Here is a 26,915-nt window from a genome sequence, read left to right on the forward strand (position 1 = left end):
CCAGGATTGAGGTAAGGAAGGAACATTCAGTGTTTTCTCATGCTCTTGCCTCTCCTCTCTTGCTGACACTGCTCATCTTCCTAGACTTACTCAGATCCATCAGTTGTCCTCAGCTGGACTGTCTATGCTTGTCTCTACTTTGGAGTTCCCCACCCTTCATCATGAAGACTGACAATCTGACCTCCTTTGATAAATTCTCAGCTGCTTCTCTCCCCCTTGGGTACACAAGAACTTTTTTTAATCACTTCTGTATTCATAGGAAGTCAAGTACGGTGGTCCATCTTAGATTCTCTTTGCTTAAACATACTGTAATTTCACATATATTCTATTGCTGCCGCCCAAGGTATGTCTGTAATAGGGAAGAAAAAGTCTGACTCCACATTAGAGCTGTTCTTTTAGCTCTAACGCTGGGCTCTGTTTCCTGTGCTAGGTCATGCTTGTTCTGCTCCTTTTGTAAAAGAATGTTTATAGCCTGAAATACACAGGATGGCACATTCTTAAGGTTCTGACCTTTAAAGTCAGACACTTTTGCATTCATACAGAGATAAAAATTGCAGAACAGAGAATAACATTTGTCTTGTTGAAGGTTTATAGGAACATCATGACCTGACCTACATGGACAGCTGCAAGAACAAAGGATTCCAATACCAAGAAGTTTGCCAAATCCCCTCCCCTTTTTAGTATAAAGGGAGCCTGAATTCTGACTTGGGGAAGATGGTTCTCCAGGACATTAGTCTGCCATCTTCTTGGTCTGCTGACTTTCCAAATAAAGTTGCTATTCCTTGCCCCAGCACCTCGTCTCCCAATTTATTGGCGTGTCATGCAGCAAAGAGAATGAGTTTGGATTCAGTAACATGTCTAGTGACACTCTATAAACACTTTTCCTTCCAGAATTCCAAGCTGAAAGTGGGATACAACCCTCTTCGACTTTTGTATTTCCAAATAAACCCAGGAATTTCGATTTCCTTCTCCCTGTGGTTTCACACTTAAAATGTGTTGGGCAAAAAGAGGGTCCCACACTCGGATCTACCTTTCTTGATCTTTTCTCCAAACCCTCTCCCAACTCCTCCCCACAATCTAGAAAGGATCCTTGTGAGGTGGGGAAACTCTTCCTCAGTTTTACAGTCAGGATCCTTTTCCACTCTGTGATCCAAGGCATGATAAGCTCTATTCCCAACACCGGCTAGACTTTACTCTTAAAATGCAAACACAGGTTTTAGAATACCTAAAAATCTCTTATTTTTCAATATCCTGACATTTGTTCATCAAACCTTCTTTGGATTTTATACTATTTATCTGCTATGGACTTAGCTTTATTTTAAAGTTCAAGGCTGAACAATGACTGTTTTATTTCAGAGTAGATTTACAAACACCCCCTCCTTTCCTTTCCTTATTCCCTTTCCTGTACATGCACAGAGCAATGATTGATGCTTTCTACAAGCAGAGCAGAGCTTCTGGGCAACTTGCAAGAGCTAAGAATCACTGACAATAAAAAATAATCAGTTGATATTTTTCGAGTACTTATGCATGCATCAACATATGAGATAGTATTCATTAACTTTTCAAGATATGAGATAGTATTTATGCACTTTCTTCTACTTGTTGCTTTAAATGCATCTCAAAAAACATCCTTTTGAACTTCACAAGAAAGATTGGACAAAAGCTCTGTACATATGTGTCAGGTAAGAAAATGAGCTATTAAGCCTCCAATCTGGTCCCCCATCCTTTTTTGCATTTTGATCCACTTGTCTGAGAGTATTAATGTTCTTGTTGCAAATAATAAATTGAACTTTCACCAAGAATAAAATTTAAAAATAACTCCATCTTAAGACAAAGTAATGAAAAGTATAAACTCTTATGAGGTTGCACTGTCTAAGTGTTTCCTGTTAAGAACCACAGAATGACTTCCCTTGTTGAAGTGTTTTAGGAATTCTAATGTGTTTTATGAGATCGCATGAGGCAATAGTTATCAGCTTTTCTCCACCCCCAAAACACCAAGACAACTGACACTTAACCATTAGTAGCAATTGCTTCAGGACAGTGATTTCCATGGAAAGGAAGAATGAGGAGGCATAGAAGAATGTCTGAGGATCTGCAGAGAGACAATATTACAAGGTCTTGTGTAGTCTGAAAATGGCTCTGAAGTGTTTCTGAAACTCCTCCCACACACTCCCACTGAAGAAGTCCACCCACCCAAGATAAGCAATTTCAAGGGAGTATTTTTAGTCCATCTTGTGCATGTAGTGCTAAGCAAAACATTAAAAGCTATACACTTTTAGAAAATTTAATTAAAAGCAACCCAACATTAAAAAAAAAAACCTACATTCTACTTTCCTTCTGACATTTGAAATTCTCAGCAGTCTTTTCTGAGGTGTTTAAGTAAACATCCAACATTATGAGAATTCTTTATTTTGGGAGGTTTTAATAATCTGAAGCACAGAACAAACCAGAGTAAAGATCTATTTACTCATCCATTGCTATGCATTTGGTTTCCCTTTCCCTCTACTTCCCTGTCCCCACTGTAGCTACCATTCTGATGGTAACATTCTGATTTAAGACTCTGTTTTAATAAAATGTATTCTTCATTTTTTTTTGTAAAGCAAGGAAATGCCATCAGAGGCCAGACATGTAACATTTATTTGAGGTACAGACAATAGGAAGTGAGGGAATTGCATTAGATAAGTAAGTCTGTGTCTTCCTTGATATCATTTAAATTAAAATTAAAACCCCACACTGTTCTGAACAAATGAAACAACTGTACAAGGGTATCAATTTCACCCCCATTATAATCTGCACTCAGAATAGAAGATCCAGATGCCCATTGCCAGGGCAGCTCTTACTTCTTTCATATCCCTTTCTCCTTGTGCTTCCAGTGCTATTTCTTAAAATTCAGCTTTGTTTATTTCTTTGTAACAGTCCCCTATGGATATTCTGGCTTGATTCCTTCTGTCTAGGTCTTTGCAATAGAGAGCCAATTTGTACAATACAAACTGTCTCATATCCTGTATCTTTATATTCCATCTGGTATTAATCAAACATTGGAAAGTCTCATTTCTTGTTGTAATTTCATTATTAAAATTTTTTCTTTCCCCTCTTTGTTTTTTAAATGTTTAGTCAGCATTATCCTTTGATGTCAGTCCTTTTTATATTGTAGCAACTAGCTAATCTCTAATGATTACTCAGTAAGTGAACTGATTTGTTGCTGCAGGATTTCAACAAAAGGTTAACAGGACTGAAAGCATCAAGTGTTGCTGGTTCCTGTTCCCTTGTCTTCAAACTTATTGGTCTCGTTAGTATGCTGCCCTAACTCGGCAAGGAATTTGAAGTGGTTGTTATGAAGGAAGGAGAAGATTTTATTTTGAATTACCTATTGAAACCTTTTTTTTTTAACTTCTCTTGGGATTTTCCCACATAGAATTATTTCATTTACTGTGTTGCTTCCTGACTGACTAGCTGATTTCAGTTCTAGATGCCTCCTTGGATCAATAGAGCAATTTCTTTTCTAAGAAATTGAGTTTTAGCTCAATCTGAGTGGACTTCCCATTTTAGAACTACTAACTATCAAAAAGGTTTGAACTTCTTCATAACTCCCCTTTTGACATCACCAACCAGTTACCTAATTATACCTAGACTTTATTCAGAGAGATCTTATTTAAATCCTGCTTCTGGCTGAATGATTTCTTTCTCTTTTTTTTTAATTGAAGTATAGTTGATTTACAATGTTGTGTTAGTTTCTGGTGTACAGCAAAGTGATTCAATTTATGTGTATGTATATTTATACATTACATACTATATATACATAATATATACATATATTATGTTTATATATACATATATAATATATACATAACATATATATATATATACACCCACATATATACTTTTTCATATTCTTTTCCATTATGATTTATTACAGGATATTGAATATAGTTCCCTGTACTATCCAGGAGGTCCTTGTTGTTTATCTATTTTAATATATAGTATTTTGTATCTACTAATCTTGAACTCCCAATTTATCCCTTCACATCCACTTCCCATTAATAGGTTTGTCTCAATAGTTTGTTTTCTGTGTCTGTTTCTGTTTTGTAAATAAGTTCATTTGTGTCTTTTTTTTACAATTCACATATAAGTGATATCATATGATATTTTCCTTTCTCTTTCTGGCTTACTTCACTTAGAATGATAATCTCCAGGTCCATCCATGTTGCTATGAATGGCATTATTTTATTTTTTTATGGCTGAGTAGTATTCCATTGTATAAATATACCACAACTTCTTTATCCAGTCATCTGTCAATGGACATGTAGATTGTTTCCAAGTCTTGGCTATTGTAAATAGTGCTGCTAGGAACATTGGGGTGCATGTATCTTTTTGAATTAAGGTTCCCTCTGGATATATGCCCAGGAGTGGAATTGCTGGATCATATGGTAAGTCTAATTTTAGTTTTTTGAGGAGTCTCAGTACTGTTTTCTTTAGTGGCTGTACCACACTACATTCCCACCAACAGTGTAGGGGGGTCCCTTGTCTCTTTTATTTAAAGTTTCAGCAATTTGAGGTGAGAATCTCACCACTGGTCAGCAGTGAATCACATTCTCTTCACATCCAGTGTGCATAACACCCACCTTAGCCATAAGCAGAGAGCTGGCCTTGCCAGAGGATTACAAATACAGCCTGTCATCTTCAATTGAATACATTTCAAAAACAGAAAGTTAAAAAGGGGGAAATGGGAGTAAAATCTTCTAGCAGAGTGGGTCCTAATCTTTTTTGGAATTGAAAAATATTTCAAGAAGTTGATTCAACTAGTAGGTCTTTCCTTGAAAAATGTACATGCACAAAGTTTTGTTACAATGTCAGGGGATTCTGGACCTCTGATAGCCATTCCTGAAGGACTCTGGGTTCCAGCTTATGAATCTGGGCTGCATAAGAGAAAGACACAGGAAAAACAGATGTGTAGAGAGTAGATCTGGACAATGCAGAAAAGGCACCTCTTTGTCTCACCTCCACCAGAGCAATTTGAAAAAAGTTTTACATGTGTGCCTAGAGAAACTGTTGGCATTGAATATGAGTGTTCATTTGGGCAGAAGCTCCAAATGTGTCCAGAGCTCACATGTCCAAGATAAATCAACTTGATAGTCTCCACAGAGGCTAGTTTTACAGAAAGATGGTAAACTCATAGGGCAGATCTTTAAATGGTACAGTTGTATTATTTCCCCTCCATTGAGAAGGGGTATGTGGCCCTTTTCCTTGCACCTAGGAAGATGCCGTGACTGAGCAAAGGATACAGCAGAAGTGATGCTGTTAAGTTTCAGGCCCAGACCTGTGGAGACTGGCAGTTCCCCCTTCCTCTTTCTTGGAACACTCTTGGAGGCCTGCTATTCTATATAACTCCTGACTACCTCGGGACCACTTTGTGGTGAGAAGCCCAAAGCATATGAGGAGGCCCTAGAGGATGAGAGGCCACGTGGAGAGGAAGAGGCTGAGGAGCACCAGGGCACCAAATGTGAGAGTAGAGACGTCATCTTGTCTGTGGGATCCCCCCGCTCCAGCTGTTCCAGGCACCACCACATGGACTGGAGACAAGCTGTCCCACTGAGCCTTTCCAGTACGCCTGGCCCACAAGATTATGAGCAAAGTAAAATTGTTGTGTAGAATGACAATCTCCAGGTCCATCCATGTTGCTGCAAATCATTGTTCTAAGTGAAGTAAGCCAGAAATAGAAAGAATACCATATGATCTCACTTATATGTGGAATCTTAAAAAAAAAAAAAAGACACACATGAACTTATTTAAAAACAGAAACAGACTCACAGACAGAGTAAACAAACTCATGGTTACCATAGGGGAAAGGGGGTGGGAAGGGATAAATTGGGAGTTTGAGGTTTGCAGATACTAACTACAATACATAAAACAGATGAACAAGCTTCTACCATATAGCACAGGGAACTATATTCAATATCTTGTAGTAACCTATAATGAAAAAGAATATGAAAAGGAATATATGTCTGTATATGTATGACTGAAACATGCTGGACACCAGAAATTAAGACAGCATTGTAAACAGGCTATACTTCAATAAAAAAAGAAAAAAATGTTGTTTAAAGCAACTAGTTTTATACAATAATAGATAACTGCAAAACCCCAAATCATGGTATGCCTGTGAAGGAAGTTATGTGTATTTATAATTTATTCTGGCATAAATGTGAAGAGGAAGCTTCGTACCAATCACTGAAACTTTTGGTTTTGCGTAACAAAATCACATGCATATCACTTCTTGGAAAATGTATTCATCCAAACACCATAATTCTGGTCATGTCCAATGAGTGACTATTAGTCTCATTAATACCTCCTCTCTGTGTCATTCCCACATAAAGACTGTCGCACTTCCTGCGAGGTGGTCATTTATTTAACTGGACGCATCAGTCTTCAGTTAAGCCTACTGTGTTTGACACTGTGGAGACTATAAAGACAGTGTGCTGTCCTGTGTTCAAGGGATTTCTCCAGCAGTTAAGAGAAACAAGACATATAAACCTAACACAACTAGGGAATAGTACTTTGCAAGGCAGGTGACTTCTGAAAAATGTGATGCAGGTCGTAAGTACTTCATGTGTATAAAATGGAGGTAATGGGTGCCAAAGTAGTAATAAAACTAACAATTATATTTATATGGATTAAAAGGAAAGGCTTGGGATGAGGAACAGATGTGAGATAAAGCTTGAAGTGTGGTAGAATTGATGTAGACAAAGAGCTTCCTAGTCAGTACGCTGTACAAGAAGTAATTGACTTTGGAGGACATTTTTATATTTAAAGTTGATTATGTTTATTTTAGTTGTATCTCTTCTAAAGCATTTTCTTTTTTCGCATGAAAAATGTAACTAATTTAGCTTAATGGCTAGTGCAGGAAGGAAAAATGTTTCTCCAAGTTTCATGTTTAAAATGATTAGTCTGGAATGTCAACAGCAATATTCCCCTCTTGAAATTTCTAAAAACTCGGCAGCTATTTTGTTTCCATCAATCTTAGCATGTTATGCTTAAGCTTAACTAATTAAGACTTTAGGAAGTTCTGCACACTAATGCCTCCCTTTCAGCTCCCACCTTTTGGTTTCCTTTTATTACTCATTAACTCAAAAATGTTGAAAGAGCATCTATTTAACACTGGCCATTAGTATGAACTCCACTGACTGTGCTGGTGGTGTATGTCAACTCTAATAAATTGTTTTTAAGAGAAATTTATCATTTAAGCATACTCATTAAATATAGCATCTGTGAACTTTTTTCTAAATACAATATGGCTTTTTCTTTGTGGATTGTCTGCTGGTCATAACCTAGGGCTAACTTAGGCAAACCATCAAGTCAGCAGACCTCTCTGGGTGTTGATTCTTTCATTTGATATCTGAGGACACAGATGAGTTATAAGATTGCTTCTAGTTCAAACATGCATGATTTCTTTCTCAAAGGATATTGTGTAAATTGAATTTTAGAAAATCAAATAAGCATTTAAATCAAGTACGTAAATTAGGAGAATTCTGTTGTAAATCCTATTGTGAAATGAATCTTCTGTATTGTAAAAAATAGTTCTTTAATTTTATCAACTTTTCCCCTCTTTTATATACAAGGGCAGAGAATTGTGATGATGAGCGTAAGTGGTGAACTAGGAAAGATGTCAAGACTGAAACTTAGTCACAAGGAAGACATAGTCATCAGAATTTGGCCACAAGATGAAAGCAAAGGTAACTGTTAATGATTTATCCAGAAAAGTTTTACTGATATTTACCATGTTCAAAACACTGGGTCAGGAGCTGGGTGATACAGCAGGTCCTGCCATGAGGAAGCTTCTGTTCTAGCCAAGGAGACATATATTAAGTAGGGAAGAGAGAACAGGCAGTGGAAATTCTTGGGGAAAAAAAAAAAAGGAAAAAGGAAGGATTACTTGTGAGAACAAAAAGAAAGCCTATATGACTTTAGCACTTCCATCAGGATGAGGCTGGACTGGTAGGCAGAGGCAAATCATGCATTCTCATAGTTCACATTGAAAGATACGGGGTTTTATCTACAAGAAAGGGAAATGGTTGAAGACATTTTAATAAGGGAGAGATGTAATAACGTGTGTCTCTTAAAAAGATGTCTCTGGCTTTATGTGCAAATGGATGGAGGAGGAAGAGCATTAGTGCAGAGATGCCAGTTTGGAGACCACTGCAGATGGCCAGAAAGGATGGTGGCTAGAGCATGGTGGGGAAAAAGAGATGGAGAGTCATGGTCTTGAGGATGAGTTTGGGAGCACTGGCACGATGAAGCTTACACCTGTGCTGCCTGGGATGGGGATTTTTCCTGGCCATCCATGCCAGAACCTAGCCCCAGGCATGTGGAATGGAGGGCAGCAGAGCCTGGGGACAGGCTCAGAGAAGCCTCTGGATGAGGTGCTTCCTTTACAAATGAGGACGCTCAGATCTAGGGAGCTCTGTGTCTTCTTTAAGCCTCACAAATTGTAGGAGACCAAGTTAGGTCAAAAATCTGAACCCAGCATGGTGTTCTGCCCACCACAGACAACTGTTGCTCCCTTAACTCCTCCCACCTCACCACATCCTCCTGCTCCACAGAACTGACAGGATGGTGTGTGCCCTGGATTCTAGATCCACATGGGCCAACCCCACTTATTCCACCTTCCTTTGTGTAACTTGTTTAGCTGTTGGTAACTTTTCAGTTCTGCCGTTAATTTGGAAGAATTACTCCAACAAATGACCCTGTCAAGCCGTGTTTGCGATCAGAAAGTTGCTATGGAAAGCCAAGGCAAATTGTTTTTCTATGTGAGAAAGTGACATTTCTCTCGACCTCATGAAGATGATTTTTTTACTTTATTAAGCCACATGTTGCTGTGAGTGGACAGAGATTTAAAAAAAAAAAGATACCTATTCATGAGAACGAAGATTGTAATAACTTTCCCTTTTTTCTTCTGAGATGCAGAATAGAACATAATAAAACAAAAATCACCTGGGAGATAACATAAAATGAAAAGGGAGAGTTAACGCTGGTAGAATTTCTTTCTAAAAGAAGAAGATTAGATTACACAGAGTCTAGCTTTCAAATAAAATATGTAGATTTTTCTTTCACTGTAGGGACCATTATGGAAGAATTAATTCACTCCTTTTTCAGCTCAATTATTATAGACAGTACTTACATACAGGTATAGGACGAGATGTTTGGACTACTGCAGTTCTGTGCTTTGTTATTGCCAGATAATCATTCCATACAGCATTTGCCTTTTTTCCCCCTCAGAATTTCTAAGCAAATTGAATTCATTGTTTGAAAAACCCATATAACAGCTAATTTGATTTTATTGGCCAATTTAGGCAATTTTCCATTAGAATTGAATTCCAAATAAAGAGATGCAAATTACGTATCTTACTAATTAAATAAGAATTCCGTTCCAATATCCTGGCAAGTTTATTTAAAAGCTTGTTTTTGTTGGCTGTACATGGCAATCACAATAATGCTGCACAGAGACATCTGTCTCTAGGTGTCACGGAGGGAGGTGTTGGGGAATGAGCGTGGATATGATGAAAAGCAGAGGCCCGGGCTCTCATCCTTACTCTGACTGGGGGGCTGTGTGACGTTCTTTGGCCAGTTACCTTGATCAGGCAGCATCTCAGTTCCTGTTTTGAAATATCAGGTCTTTTTTGCCTGTCCAGCTCATAGTGTGATGAATACTAAATCAATAGTATGTTTTTAATTCAAAAGAAAATACTATTGAAAATGAGAAGTGCTCTAAGAAAGGTGTTAGTACATGAGGTATCAGTGTTGAGAGTCAAGGCAAGGTGGATTGTGAATTTCCTCTTTAAAATTCCATCCTTTGTTGTTTCCATGTCTTGACTATTGTATATAGTGCTGCTATAAAATAGATAAAAACCAAAATTCTTCTGTATAGCACAGGGAATTATATTCGATACATTGTAGTAACCTATCATGAAAAAGAATATGAAAATGAATGTATGTATGTATGACTGCAGCATTATGCTGTACACCAGAAATTGACACATTATAACTGATTATACTTAAATAAAATAAAATAAAATTCCATCCTTCCCTATGTTCATGGGTGCTAAAATGTTAAGGCAGAGTGATGGCCTGGAATCTAGAGCAGGCACGTATATATGAGTAAGAGTTTTTTATTTTTTGTATATATATTTTTATTGAAGTATAATCAGTTTACAATGTTGTGTCAAAATGTACAGCATAATGCTTCAATCATATATGAACATACATATATTTGTTTTCATATTCTTTTTCACCATAGGTTACTACAAGATATTGAATATCGTACACTGTGCTATACAGTATGAACTTATTGTTTATCTGTTTTATATATAGTACTTAGTATTTGCAAATCCTAAACTCCCAATTTAGTCCTTTACCCTACCTTCCCCCTCCAGTAACTACAAGTTTTCTAAATATGTGAGTCTTTCTGTTTTGTAAATACATCTGTCTCATTTTTTAGATTCCACATTTAAACATTATATGGTGTTTTTCTTTCTCTTTCTGGTTTACTTCACTTAGAATGACAATCTCTGGGTCCATCCTTGTTGCTGCAAATGGCATTATTTCATTCTTTTCCATGGCTGAGTCATATTCCATTGTATATGTATACATACCACAATTTCTTTATTCAATCATCTGTTGATGGGCATTTGGGTTGTTTCCATGTCTTGGCTATTGTATATAGTGCTGCTATGAGCATTGGGGTGCATGTATCTTTTTGAATTAGAGTTTCCTCCAGATATATACCCAGAAGTGGGATTGCTGGATCATATGGTAAGTCTATTTTTAGTTTTTTAAGGAATCTCTATACTATCTTCCATAATGTCTGCACCAGACTACATTCCCATCAGCAGTGGAGGAGGGTTCCCTTTTCTGCACACCCTCTCCAGCATTAATCCTTTGTGGGCTTCTGAATGGTAGCCATTCTGACTGGTGTGAGGTGATAACTCATTGTAGTTTTGATTTGCATTTCTCTGATAATTAGCGATATTGAGCATTTTTTTCATGTACCTGTTGGCCATTCATATGTCTTCACTGGGGAATTGTTGTTTAGGTCTTCTGCCAGTTTTTGGATTGAGTTGTTTTTTTTTTTCTTATTAAGTTGTATGAGCTGTTTACATATTCTGGAAATTAAGTCCTTGTTAGTTGCATCATTTGCAAATATTTTCTCCCATTCCATAGGTTGTCTTTTATTTTTCCTATTGATTTTAATCAACATTAATTCCACAGGGTATCTTGGGTGTAGGAAAAATAAATTTTTAGGCCTACAGGCAGTGAATTTGCTTTATAATTTTTATTAAAAGGCCTCAATGCTAGAAGAAAGAGAGCACCCCCTTCCTTTCATCCTCTGGAAGAGTTTTCCTAAAGTGCATTTCATAGAGCAACAGTTCTCCAGAAAATTCTGCAAGATAAAATGCCCATGGTCAAATAAATTGAAGAAATTTGGAAACTCTGATGACATTTTAAATGCTCTGAGATATCCTGTAATATAGTCTTATAGATGCATAAGAATCAATGTATTCAGAAAGGTTGTAGTCAGACACATTCGTATTGATATAAAAAGATAGCCTAATTTTCTCAATGTGGTTTTCTCCTGTCCCTCAGTTTCCCTGTCACTCCACCCTCTATCTCCCCTCTCCATTTCAGTCTTCACCCAGAGAAACAAGGAGCTGGAGCAGAGACAAAATAAACAGTTATTGAAGTGCTTTCATTGGGTGAAAACAAAAACCATTTAACAAAAAACTAAGTAAGAAAATACACAAACTGATTTTTCTGATTTAACTTTTAATAAACCAGCATGCTCTCAGAAGTAGAACTGTGAATGCTCGTGTGGCCGGAGTTCACTCCAGGGGCTGAGACTTGAGCTGACCCGATGGCAGAGGCTGGGAATGTGGGCATCTGAGCCCAGGGTGGGACAGAGGATGAGCCTGAGGCTCGGGGCATCTCAGTGCCTGTGGGGGCCACAATTGAGACAAAGTGGGTCAGCATGGAGGCTGGAATTCCCTCACCATACATAGAGGGGACACCCCAAATTCCACCAGCTGCAAGACATTAGCCAAGTCCATCTGGGCCACCATGGAGGGATCAGGAGAGATTAATGACACCTCAGCCAGAGGCCAGTGGGGAGGAGCAGAGAAGGAGGAGAGTCCCTTCCCCCAAAGCCTACCCTTTTGAACCCAGACCTCACCATGGAAGTGGTGGGGAGGATTCTTTGAGAGGATAAAAAGATCCTTGATAGGAAATTTGAATTTTGCATTAGCAGAATATTAACTAAAGGCCTAAGTTAATCCAGTAAAATAAAAAAATCTACCAGCACACTTATACTGATGTTGGATTTTAAGCCACTTAGTGCCCAGCGCATAGTTCCTGGGAAAGAGCCTCTTCTGCTACAAGCCTAAAATAAATACTTGCTGACTCTGTTCAGGCTGGTTTTTTCCTAGCCATCAAGGCAAGGAGACTTTACTGTTACTTTCACACATTCCATTCTTTGAGGCAGTGTTAGGCAATCCATTCTGACATTAGGTCAAGGACATTTCCTCATATGCAACTCTCATATTATGGACCAAACTGCTGCATGGATTTTCTGTAGATTACAAACAAAACCCAGACATCCCTAATGTAATAATACTTTAAACACTTTATAGAACTAATAGAATAATTTTATAAACATGAAAATTGAGGAGACAAAAAGAGTAGTATTTTTCTTCTTAATTAAAAATGATGCACTTATCATGACCGTGTGTTTTCGCTTGCCATAGAAAACAAATATATTAGCTGCTAATTCCGTTCTCCAGTGATGTTCCACATCCCAACAGATGGTTTTTGAACGGCTTCTCAATGGCTTATTAAGGATGTCCTCTTACATTACTGGGATTTTCCGCCTTAGAAACTTTCCTCTCAAGTGGTGTTATTACCAAAGTGACTTTGGTAAACAGCTGTCTCTTGAAATTTGCATTTGTATACTTTTTCCCTGTGTGTCTCAGCCTCATCTGATTTCTCTCAAACTCCCAAATCTGCAGCGTTGCCAGTAGTGATGCTCAGTCTGTGACAGTTGAAGCCAATGCAGAATTTCTAGAGGTCCTCTCTGTCCAGCATACCAGGAGCTAGGATAGGATGTATCTAGGTTGCCATAATGCAAGTGAGTCTTAACCTCAGCTGCACGTTAGAATCACCTGGGAAGCTTTTGAAACAACAGATGATTATAATGCATAGCTGGAGTTGAGAACCATAGTCAAGTCTACTCCATGTAGAAATTTGCAAGACAGGAGTCACTGAGCTTTAGGGGAAAACAAATCCTTTTTCCTTCCTTCCTCTGTGCACATCTTCCTTGTTCTACCTCCTCTCTCTGTCCCACATGTGTTTTTTTGGATGGAGAGCACTGCCCTGAATTGTGTCTCTGTGAGGCAGTGCCATCTTTGGGGTCAGAAGAGGTAATGATGGTGAAGAATGAGGGTGGAAAATTGTTGGGGGTGAATATTATGATGGCCAACTAGACCAGAGGCTCCATCTTTCTACCCAACAACAGAGGATGATTACAGAATGAAAGGAAGGTATGTAAATCTGAAGAACCAAAGAAAATATAGGGAGACAGAAGGTAGTAGGGACCTAGGAGGTGGGTAAGAAAGGCAGCCTGGGGTGGGGAGGTCACCACGATCATGGGATGCACTGGGGAAGCCTTTGAAGTGGTCCCCTCTCAGCACCTACACATGGCGCTGGGCACATCATTACTTGAAGCACTGAAGTTGGGAGTAGAAAAGCCACAGCTGCCTCAGGTTGTAGCAGGAACATCAGGAGAGTTCCAGAGGCCTGACCAGGGAAAGCAGGGTATCCAGCCCCCGAATTCCCTGAGGCCACCCCTTCTTCTACCTCCTGCCACACTGTGCTAAAGGCATTAGAGCTTTGGAAAAGATCAGTGAGTGGGTAAAAGAATAGGCAGTTTCTCTGGGGTTTGGAAAGCCGCCTCTCCTCCCTGGCCACTTAAAGTCCCCAGGAGGATATAAGCAGGGCTATGTTTTGGGCCCCACCCCTCTGCCAGCTCAAGTGGCCGATACTCCTGAGGAGAGTGGGTTCTCAAGAACAATAACCAGACATGTGAGGGGCACAACTACTTTATAAAGGAGATAGATAGTAAATCAGTGAAGCAGGATTCATGAAACAAAAGTTTGAAACAAACATAATAACTTTCCTCCAAGAGAGAAAAGAGACACCGGCATATGTATATGGGAAATAATGGGTATAAAATATATTGTAATAGAGATAAAAAAAATTAAAAGATGGGCTAAATGTTAAAAAGCATATAGTTCAAGCACATTAACGAGCTGGTCAAAGAATTCTCCCAAAAGGCATCAAAAGGGAAAGAGAGGCTGTATCCACAGAGGAGAGCTAACAAACATGGTGATGAAAGAGGAAGTATGAGGGTCTATCTATTATTACATAAGAAATACGTGAAGAAATGAAGAGGCAAATGTTCCCAGGATCGGATGGTAGAAAAAGAAGTACCTCAAATAAACAGAGTATTATGAAATTTGAAAACATCAAAGAGAACATTTGTAAAGCTTCTAGAGAGAGAGAGCAAAACATTTATAAAGAAAACAGAGTAAGCCTGATATAAAATTTTTGAAGAGAGACATAGGAAAAAGGAAGATAATGAAGTAATATTTCCTAGGTGCTGATAAAGAAAAACTTTGAACTCAGAGTTTTATATCCAGTGAATAATAATTTAAATTTGAATTGCTATAAAGATATTCTCAGATGCATAAGCCTCAGAAGATCTTCCATGAAGAGATGAAAGCATCTTTGTAGGAAGTGTAATAGCTGAGATAGAAATTAATCCAGGAAGAATCTGGGCAACAAATGGGAAAGAGAAGATGGATAAATAACTTAGTGAAGATTAGCAGAAACCACAAAGTATATTCATGACATTCTAGAACTTTCAATCACACGGAAGGGGTTAGGGTGGGGAGAGATTAAACATGCAAAAGCACTTGTCTCCCTTGAAGGGAAGATAGAGATATGAAGTTTAAGAAGTCAATCTTCAAATCAGTAGAAGAAAATTGTATCCCTCCAAAGGAAGGTAGGAAAGGAGAAAATATTATCGGTAAATAGAAAAATAAAAATAATATGGTACAAATAAGTTCTGGTATAATGGTCTTAATGCTAAATACAAACAACAGTTTAAAACACAGAAGGTTTCAGATCAGAAAAAATAAAAGACCAGCAGTTATAATGTCTACTTAAAGCAAAAGTTTACAAAACACTGGAATAAATAGATTGAAAAAGACATATCACAAATATATGAGCAGCAATTTTGTGTCAGACAAAGTAAAATTCAATTCAAAGATTAAAAATTTATGAAAAACAAAGAGTCATTAAATAATGGTTAAAAGGATGAGAATACATAAAATCATTAACATATTCTTAAAACACATAAGTCATAACTACTAGGAGAAACAGATGTCAGTAATAATAGTTAAGATTTCAACAAATTCCTCTTAGAAACGGATGATCAGATAAAGTATAATTAAAGACAGAAAATATTTTCATAATACATTGAGTTTGAACTAATAGGTCTACATAGGCATTGATACAGTTTGTGTGGACACAGGGAACAACGACAGAGAACAGACCATAAGCAAAGCCACAAGGGATTCATCACTAACATAATTTGCAAATACTAACTACTTTATATAAAATGGATAAATAACAAGTTTCTTCTGTATAGCGCAGGGAACTATATTCAGTATCTTGTAGTAACCTATAGTGAGAAAGAATATGAAAATGAGTGTATATATATGTATACGTATGACTGAAACATTACGCTGTACACCAGAAACTGACCCATTGTAACTGACTATACTTTAATTAAGAAGAATTAACATACAGATTATATCCTTTACAATTCAATAAAATTAGAATTTAATAGCAAAAGGGTAGTTTATAAAATCCCACAAGTCTGAAAACTAAAAACTAAATAAAACAGAAAAGCACAATATTGTGGAACTTTGAGTTAAAGAAGCAATTGTTAGAGGAAAAATGAAATATTTAGAATTAAATGAGAAAGCAGTGCATGACAAACTGTGTGGGGCACAGCTAGAGCAGTGCTTAGGAGGAAAAGTATAGAGCTTTTAGTAAATCATTCTTTGAAAGGATTAATAAGATACATAAATCTCTTGTAAGACTAACCTATAAAAAAAGAAAATGCAAATACAAAATAGTGAAATGGTGAAGTAATTCGACAAAATAGATACTTAAAATTTAATTCAAAAATATAGACATCTATTTGCAAATGAATAATATAGCTCAGATGAAATATAGAAATTTATAGAAAAACAAAATTCTAAGTTTTTCAAAAATAAACAGAAAATTATTTTCTATTGACTCAATAAATTTCTACTATATTTTTAGAGAATTCAAGAAACCCATTCTAAAAAGTATGTGGAAAAATAAAGTTTCGTGAAAAGTCCATTTTGAAAGTAAAGAGCAAAGTGGAGAGGTTTACTCATTAAGGAACAAGTGCAAAGTTATAGAAATAAAAACAGTATGGTACTAGTTCAGGAACAGACAAGTAAACTAATAGAATAGATAAATGAGTCCATGAATATGCTGGAAAAGCAGATAGAAAAATGAACAAAAGATATGTAGAGACACTTTACAAGGGAGAAATAGCTACCATGTACATCAGCAGAGGCTCAAACTCAATGGTAATCAGACAAATGCATATTTTTAACAGAAAAATGCATATAAGACACCACTTGATTCCACATTTGAATGACAAAAATTAGGAGGTAGATGATACCAAATGTTGTTCAAGATGTGGATAGGTAGGAACTCTTGTGCCCTGATGGAAAGAAATATCAGAGAAATAAAATATGTTTATGCCTTACAGCCAGTAATTACCCTCCTGGGCTGTATTCGAGAGAAGCTCTTGCACAGGTCTGTACAGGAACAGGTACAAGGATGTTTGTCCTCATGATGATTTCTGTAGTAGGTATAGGAGGCAGCCTAGTTGTTGCTCACCAGGGCAATATGGGTAAATAGAAGGCGTTAGGTGCATGCGATGGGATGCTATGCAATAGTTAAAAGGAAAGCAGGTACACAAACTGCCGTACTGATCTTAAAAACAGTATTGAATTTACACAGCAAGCAACATGAAGGATTTATAGCTTGACACTTTCTATGTACATTTAAATATACACCCAACAATTACATAATCTACTAGGATACAAAAATTATTTGAGAATTCTTGACAGCAAGCAACAGAAATGAATCCTGGCTAACTTAATTAGATGAGAAATTTATTGGAAGTATGTGAAGATGGCTGGAGAACCAGGTTCTCAAAATGAGCGGGTGCCATCGGAGGCTGGATGGCAGGAACTGCAAAGAATAGCCTGGTTGGATGCTGTTCTGAGCACCAATGCCAGAGGAAAAATGACTGCATTGAACCCTGGGTACCACTGCCCTGAACTGAATGCTGCGCCTTGTGACATTTACTTGAGATTTAAGCTCCACTAGAAGCATCAGATTGGCTGAGCCTTAGCTGCCAGGGGTGTGAGGAGAGCAAATCTCATTATCCCCTTAATTTGTGTAGCACAATTTGGCCAAAACCAGGACTCAAGCAATGAGAACATTCTTGTAAATAGAAAGGGGCGTTTGAAAGTGAGTCAGCCAGTATAACTCTGATGTGCCCAGCATAGATGGGTTAGGTCATTAGTCAAAGATACAAAGTATTAGGTGACAGAACTAGATTTCAAGACTTCTCTTTCTAGTGTAATTTGTTGCCTCGTATGTAATCTAATGATGATAGAAATGAATTTAGAAAATTGAAAAGTCCCTCTAAATCAAAACATGTTAGAATAAAAGCCACTGTTAGTTTCTTGTCTCCCTCCCAGCGCCTTCCCACTTCCCGTTGCTCTCTCATTTGAGATTCCATAGCACTCAAACTTAACCTCCGTAGCATCCCTTGGCCTTTTACACATAACATTCTAATGCCTGTTTATACACCCCTCGTTCCCATCAGACTGCCATGTCTTCAAGGGCAATGATCAACTGTTAAATTTGTGCATTACAGAACAGAACACATGGTAGGCGCTCAGTGAAATTTTGTTGAATGAACGAGTTAATGAATGAATGAAAGGAAGACTGACTATAGAAAAGCACTTGACATCAAGCCATTTATCCTTGAAGAGAAGGCAAAAGGGAGTCCGCGTATGACCTAGGTGAGACTTGAAACTAAAAATAAAGAAATTTTTAGCGTTCTTGTTTGACTTCCATTGAGAAAACACTTTGCCCTTTGCTCTTTGTCCGGGTAAATTGAAAAGCCGGCAAGGACAGCTGCAAGGCGTTTTCAAATGATCCTGGAAAAGATTCTATCACTTGAGTTGTTGTGAAAATACGACTGGCTGACCAGACGAGGCCCGAGCTGCATGGGCTGAGAGCCAAAGCCACAGAACGTGCAAGTGATTTCTTGACAGTCAATTCACACAGATTCTCTGTACAGAGTAATTTTTATCAAGGGCTCCATACAGACTTCAGTTATTTGAAAATCGGCCAACCCCCTCCAGTTTAACTGTGTTCAAACAGTCTGGCATGTTTTAAGAGACTAGGTCAGCAACGCTTGGATGGAAACTTCAGTGCCTGAGGAAAGGTCAGAGGTTTTTCCCTACAAGTTTTCTTCCCACATTATGTGAAAAGGAATTTTGATTCAGAAGAATTAGAAAGAAAATTTTCACTTAAGCTCAGCTGGAAGATGTTTCTTAGGATTACAGTTGCTACTTTAAACAGAAGTGTGTTCTTAGAGCATCACAGTATAAAAGATACCTGGGGAAAATTCTTTCTTAAGAACAGAGTCATTCTCAGTGAACATAACTAGTGAAATACTAAAATAAGACAAGCAAAAATAGTAGCAAGGCTGTCTATTACCAAGCGTTACAAAGTGCCAGAAAAAATCACTTATAATCTTAGATTTAATCTTACAATATGATGAGAAAATTATACCAGGAGGGAAGATTCTGATGACAAAGCTCCTTTTCCTCTGGTTCACCTTCATGCAAGTCAGAATTTAGCAAATACTGTATCTTTTACAAGAATTATGAGTAATGAATATTTAAAGGACTACTTTTGACACAAAAACAGAGTAATAGAAGAGTGTGGGTCATTTCCTCTGCTTGACTCAGAACATTCTCTTCCATTTATTCTAATGTTCCCTTTTATTTCTGAATTCTTTTTTTAAAAGCTGCACATACTGTTTAGGTACTTAGTCAGTGTTAATATTAGTTGTGGAACTTCACAGAAAGCATTAGGTAATAAGAGGCCAAGACAAGCTGGTTATTAGCAAAGTGACACTATTCTGCTTGGTGAAGGACTCTATGATAGGAGGATTCTCAGAAATTTTTTTTTTAATCAGATAAAGCTTGTGTACTCCCAGATGGGGTCTCCTCCACAGATGGATATGGTTATCCAGTCACAGACACATCCATCCTCATTTATCTGTGACTCCAGCAGATATTTACTGGGCTTGGATTATGTACCCTGAAACTTCTTCATATCAGATTTTAATAACAGGCAAAATCATGTTGGGTTGAAATCCTTCTATCCTTTAGAAATTAAATGAATAGATTAATTATGCCACATGAAAGAGTATGGATTCACAAATTTCATGGCCAGTGCAATAAATTAAATCTTACAAGTAGAACTTAATAAGGATACTGAGAATCTAGTCTTTCACCTGAGTACTAAAAATCCAAGTGCGTAAGTACAGGGTAAGGGAGATACCTGTTAACAACATGTAGGAGGAATTTAAAAGTTTTTTATGCCAATAAATTTAATTCTAGTCTGAAGTGTGAAGTGTGACTATGTGGTCACTGCATAATGAATGGCTCCCAGAGGTATTCAAGTCCTAACCCCTGGGACCTGTGACTGTTACCTTACGTGGAAAAGGGACTTAACAGATGTGACTAAGTTAAAGATCTTGAGATAGGAAGATTATCCTGGATTACTCAGATGAGCCTTAAATGTAATTCTCATAAGAAATATCCTTATGAGAAGGATGCAGAGAGAGATCTGACTACAGAAAAGGGAAAATGTGATGTGACAGCAGAAGCAGAGGGAGAAGAGATAATGGGATATGAGGAAGGGGTCACTAGACGAGGAAAGTAGGTGACCCCTAGAAGCTAGAAAAGATGAGAAAGCAGGTTGTCCCTAGAGCTTCCAGAAGGAACCAACCTTGACAGCACCTTGATTTCACCATTATAAGCCTCATTTTGGACTTTTTAAGAAGACAGATAACACAGAAACAATATTAATATGTTCAGTACAAAAAGAATATCAAGTTGTGTATACAGTAGAATAGCAATTAGGTCAACATACCAAAAATCTTTGCACAGAAGTATCTGGAGAAACATTTCACACCAAAAGATTTTGGACTTCCTAAACTGTAAAAGAGTAAGTTTGTGTTTTGTGTTGTGTGAGTTAAGTTTGTCTTTCTTTCCTTTTCAAACAGTCCCTGGGCACTAAATTTGTGACAGTTTGTTGTACAATTCATAAAAAACTGATACAGACTGAAACTCTATTCTAGTTGGATTACACCTGAATAAATTCCATTTGAGTCACTGCATGTTAAGAAGGATGTAATTTTATTGGCGTGACTCATAATTATAAACTCCAAACCACATCATGAAAGGAATGGTGGAAATAATTGTTTCTACTTAAGAAGTAAAGTAGCAAGGATGTGAGATTTCAAGTATTTTGAGAGTCATCACGTGGAAAGGGAATTAACTTGCCTCCCTAAATGACTAGTGACACAGTTTGTAGCTTGACATCTATTTGCGCGATTATTTCTTTAACGTGTTTCTCCTCCAATGTTCTTTAAGTTTCATGATGGCAGAGATTGGATTTGGTGACCATTTTATCCCTAGTGCCTAACAGGAATAGGAGCTGCTCAAAAAATGAGGATGGAATGAGAGGATTTTTAAAAATCCTCCGCTGTGGGAGCTAGTGTAAAAGATAAGTTGTTATAAACCAAAAGAGACTCAAATAATAGTGGTTAACCTAGGAGAGAAATCTTTTTCTCCCCCTGTTCAAAAATAGTCATAGGGCAGTGAGCATTCCCAGGCTGGAAAGTTCCCAGGTTTCTCCCACCTGACTGCCCTCCATGTCCCGGTGTTGTTCTTGGTCACCTGGTTGATACTGGCTCACCTCCCCATCAGCATGCCAGTTGGTGGGAAGGATAAAGTGGCAGGAAGCTTATCGAGGAGGTGGTACAAAGATGGCACATATCACTTCCATTCACATGTCACTACCCAGACATTACATGCTCACACTCAACTGCAAGGAAAGACAGAAAATATGTTGATAAGATTAATCGAGTTGTGCCCAGTTGAAATGTGGGAAAGTCTCTTGAGAGACAGTGAGCAGTCTTTTCTCCAACCCAGAAGGAGTAAATTAAAATGAAAGAGACTCATATCCTTTTCTTCATTTATTCTAGGTTCTCCTTCCCTTTCCCTAAATATTTTCTTTCTTTCCTTTTCAAACAGTCCCTGGGCACATAATATTAGGTGATTTATAGTCTAATTTTATTGATCAGTTCTCACTGTTCCTAATCAAACCAGAACTGATATCATCTTTTCTATTACAATCATTTAAAATATACATATATACATACTAAACTGATTGCCACCATTAAATATATTTAAACCATGTAAATCACTGTAATTAATTTATATTATTTTCATTATCTCACTTTGGTCATCCAGATTCATTGGCACATATTTAGAAGAGTGGTTCTATTCCATTGCATGCAAAGTTGTTATTCAGAGGTGCTCTATTAATTCATGCAACTTGTCACTATATTGATGTACAGAATTAAGTGATGAACTTTCTACCAGACACTCTAACAGGCAGCAATTATCATTAAATACTTTCATAATTTATTTATTTATAATTTATAAAAAATAAGATGAAAATAATGAGCAGAGGTTTATGATGGATAAACTGTGAGCAGTCTACTTTTTGAAGAATTCTGTGCTTTGAATTTTTGGAGAAATTATTTTATACATGTACATTGTAGTGGTAAATTCAGAACCACTCTACAGTAAATTTTTTTAGCTCTACCTACAAAGTATATCTGCAGTCTAGCTCCTTTTGACCACTTTAACAGCTTTCATATCCCAGCCCATGTCAATCACTTTGACCTGGATCATTACCAGAAACTTCTAGTTGGTCTCTCTGCTTTTATTACTTCTAAAGTCTATTATCTATACAGTAACTGAAGTGATTATTTAAAAATCTAAATCAGACCAAGTCCCTCCAGTGTCTTCCCATCTTACTTGGAATAAAAATCTGAAGTCTTTGCTGTGGTCTACCAAGCTCTATTATATTAGTCATCAGTCACTTCAGAACAAATTGCTCCCAAAATGTGTTGCCCTTAAACAAGAACAACCATTTATTGTCTCACACAATTTCTGTGAGTCGGAAGTCATGGCGGGGTTTCCCTGGGTGGGTCTGACTCAGAATCTCTCCTGAGCTGCAGTCACAATGTCTGCTGGGACTGCAGTCATGTGATGCTCACTCACACGGCTGGCAAGTTAAAGCTGGCTGCTGGCAAGAGGTCCCAGTTCCTCGCCACATGGACTCTCCTCAGGACTGTTGATTGTCCTCACCAAGTGACACTGACTGTCCCAGAGAGTGCTTCCACAGTAAGCCAGGTGAAAACCTCAGCGTCTTTTATTTTAAGTCAGACACCGTTTTCTCCACCTCATCCTGCTGGTTATGGAGGCCACTCTGTTCAGAGTGGGAAGGGGTAGCACAACTGTATGGTCATCAGAGGCGGTGCTGGTGGGGCCATCCTGGAGGCCACCTTTCTGAGTTCGTCTCCCATCACTCTCTTCCTCACCCCACTTCCCACACTGCCTCTTGTTCTTTCTTTTTTTTTTTTAACATTTTTTATTGATTTATAATCATTTTAAAATGTGTCAAATTCCACTGTTCAGCACAATTTTTCAGTCATTTATGGACATACACACTCATTGTCACATTTTTTTCTCTGTGATTTATCATAACATTTTGTGTATATTTCCCTGTGCTATACAGTGTAATCTTGTTTATCTATTCTACAATTTTGAAATCCCAGTCTATCCCTTCCCACCCTCTGCCCCCCTGGTAACCACAAGTCTGTATTCTCTGTCCATGAGTCTATTTCTGTCCTGTATTTATGCTTTGTTTTTGTTTGTTTGTTTTTGTTTTTTAGATTCCACATATGAGCAATCTCATATGGTATTTTTCTTTCTCTTTCTGGCTTACTTCACTTAGAATGACATTCTCTAGGAGCATCCATGTTGCTGCAAATGGTGTTATGTTGTCGGTTTTTATGGCTGAGTAGTATTCCATTGTATAAATATACCACCTCTTCTTTATCCAGTCACCTGTTGATGGACATTTAGGCTGTTTCCATGTTTTGGCTATTGTAAATAGTGCTGCTATGAACATTGGGGTGCAGGTGTCACCCTGAAGTAGATTTCCTTCTGGATACAAGCCCAGGATTAGGATTCCTGGGTCATATGGTAAGTCTATTCCTAGTCTTTTGAGGAATCTCCACACTATTTTCCACAGTGGCTGCACCAAACTGCATTCCCACCAGCAGTGTAGGAGGGTTCCCCTTTCTCCACAGCCTCTCCAGCATTTGTCATTTGTGGATTTTTTAATGACAGCCATTCTGACTGGTGTGAGGTGATACCTCATTGTAGTTTTGATTTGCATTTCTCTGATAATTAGTGATATTGAGCATTTTTTCATGTGCTTTTTGATCATTTGTATGTCTTCCTTGGAGAATTGCTTGTGTAGGTCTTCTGCCCATTTTTGGATTGGGTTGTTTATTTTTTTCTTATTGAGTCATATGAGCTGCTTATATATTCTGGAGATCAAGCCTTTGTCGGTTTCACTTGCAAAAATTTTCTCCCATTCCGTAGGTTTTCTTCTTGTTTTACTTCTGGTTTCCTTTGCTGTGCAGAAGCTTGTAAGTTTCATTAGGTCCCATTTGTATATTCTTGCTTTTATTTCTTCTAGGAGAATATTTTTGAAATGTATGTCAGATAATGTTTTGCCTATGTTTTCCTCTAGGAGGTTTATTGTATCTTGTCTTATGTTTAAGTCTTTAATCCATTTTGAGTTGATTTTTGTATATGGTGTAAGGGAGTGTTCTAGCTTCATTGTTTTACATGCTGCTGTCCAGTTTTCCCAACACCATTTGCTGAAGAGACTGTCTTTATTCCATTGTATACTCTTGCCTCCTTTGTCAAAGATGAGTTGACCAATAGTTTGTGGGTTCATTTCTGGGCTCTCTATTCTGTTCCATTGGTCTATATGTCTGTTTTGGTACCAATACCATGCTGTCTTGATGACTGTAGCTCTATAGTATTGTCTGAAGTCTGGGAGAGTTACTCCTCCAGCCTCTTTCTTTCTCTTCAGTAATGCTTTGGCAATTCTAGGTCTTTGATGGTTCCATATAAATTTTATTATGATTTGTTCTAGTTCTGTGAAATATGTCCTGGGTAATTGGATAGGGATTGCATTAAATCTGTAGATTGCCTTGGGCAGTGTGACCATTTTAACAATATTGATTCTTCCGATCCAGGAGCATGGAATATCTTTCCATTTTTTAAAGTCTTCTTTAATTTCCTTCATCAATGGTTTATAGTTTTCTGTGTATAATTCTTTCACCTCCTTGGTTAGTTTTATTCCCAGATATTTTATTACTTTGGGTGCTATTTTAAAGGGGATTGTTTCTTTACTTTCTTTTTCTGTTGATTTATCATTAGTGTAAAGAAATGCAACTGATTTTTGAACGTTAATTTTTTAACCTGCTACCTTGCTGAATTCTTCAATCAGCTCTAGTAGCTTTTGTGTGGACCTTTTAGGGTTTTCTATATATAGTAACATGTCATCAGCATATAATGACACTTTTACCTCTTCTTTTCCAATTTGGATCCCTTTTATTTCTCTCTCTTGCCTGACTGCTGTGGCTAGGACTTCCAGGACTATGTTGAATAGGAGGGGTGATAGTGGGCATCCTTGTCTTGTCCCAGATTTTAGTGGGAAGCTTTTGAGTTTTTCACCGTTGAGTATTATGCTGGCTGTAGGTTTGTCATATATAGCTTTTATGATGTTGAGATATGTTCCCTCTATACCCACTTTGGCGAGAGTTTTTATCATAAATGGATGTTGAATTTTATCAAATGCTTTTTCTGCATCGATTGAGATGATCATGTGGTTTTTGTCCTTTCTCTTGTTGATGTGATGTAGTACATTGATTGATTTGCGTATGTTGAACCAGCCTTGTGTCCCTGGGATGAACCCCACTTGGTCATGATGTATAATCTTTTTTATGTGTTGTTGGATTCTATTTGCTAAAATTTTGGTGAGGATTTTGGCGTCTATGTTCATCAGTGATATTGGCCTATAATTCTCTTTTTTTGTAGTGTCTTTGCCTGGTTTTGGTATGAGAGTGATGGTGGCTTCATAGAATAAGTTTGAGAGTATTCCCTCCTTTTCAATCGTCTGGAAGGGTTTGAGAAGGACTGGTATGAGTTCTTCTTTGGTATGTTTGGTAGAATTCCCCGGTGAAGCTATCCGGTCCTGGACTTTTATTTGTAGGGAGGTTTTTAATTGCTATTTCTATTTCCTTTCTAGTGATCGGATTGTTCAAGTGTTCAGTTTCTTCTTGATTCAGTTTTGGTGGACAGTATGTTTCCAGAAACTTGTCCATCTCCTCTAGGTTATCCAGTTTGGTTCCATATAGTTTTTCATAATATTCTCGTATGATATTATGTATTTCTATTTTGTTTGTTGTAATTTCTCCATTTTCCTTTCTTATTTTGCTAATTTGTGCTCTCTCTTTTTTCTTCTTTGTGAGTTTGGCCAGAGGTTTGTCGATTTTATTTACTTTTTCAAAAAAACAGCTTTTGGTTTGGTTGATTTTTTTCTTTGGTCTTGTTAATCTCTATTGTATTTAATTCCTCTCTGATCTTTATTATTTCCTTCCTTCTGCTGCTTTTTGGGGCTTTTTGTTCTTCTTTTTTTAATTCATTCAGGTGGTGGGTTAACTTGTTTATTTGAGATTGTTCTTCTTTTTTGAGGAAGGCCTGCATCGCTATAAACTTCCCTCTTAGCACTGCCTTTGCTGTGTCCCATAGGTTTTGAGTGGTTGTGCTTTCATTATCATTTATCTCAAGGTATTTTTTTAATTTCAGCTTTGATTTCCTCATTGATCCATTGTTTTTTCAATAACATATTGTTTAATCTCCATGCTTTCCTTTTTTTCTCCTTTGTTTCTCTGTTGTTGATTTCCAGTTTCATGGCATTGTGATCAGTAAAGATGCTTGAGATAATTTCTATCTTCTTAAAATTGTTGAGGTTTCTTTTGTGCCCAGGTACATGATCGATCCTGGAAAATGTTCCATGTGCACTTGAAAAGAATGTATATCCTATTTTTTGGGGGTGTAATGCTCTGAAAATATCCACCAAATCTAGTTTTTCTATTGTAGTATTTAATTTCTCTGTTGCCTTGTTTATTTTCTGTCTGGAAGATCTGTCTAGTGATGTTAATGCAGTGTTAAAATCTCCAACTATGATTGTATTCCCATCAATATCCCCCTTTATCTCTGTTAGTAACTCTTGTATGTACTTAGGTGCTCCTATATTGGGTGCATATATATTAACGAGTGTAATATCTTCATCTTGTAACACTCCTTTAATCATTATAAAATGTCCTTCTTTATCTTTCTTTATGGCCTTTGTTTTAAAGTCTATTTTGTCTGAAATCAGTACTGCAACACCTGCTTTTTTGGCTTTTCCATTTGCATGGAATATCCTTTTCCATCCTTTCACTCTGAATC

Source organism: Vicugna pacos, chromosome 12 (assembly GCF_048564905.1).
Source record: "Vicugna pacos chromosome 12, VicPac4, whole genome shotgun sequence".
Lineage (NCBI taxonomy): Eukaryota > Metazoa > Chordata > Mammalia > Artiodactyla > Camelidae > Vicugna > Vicugna pacos.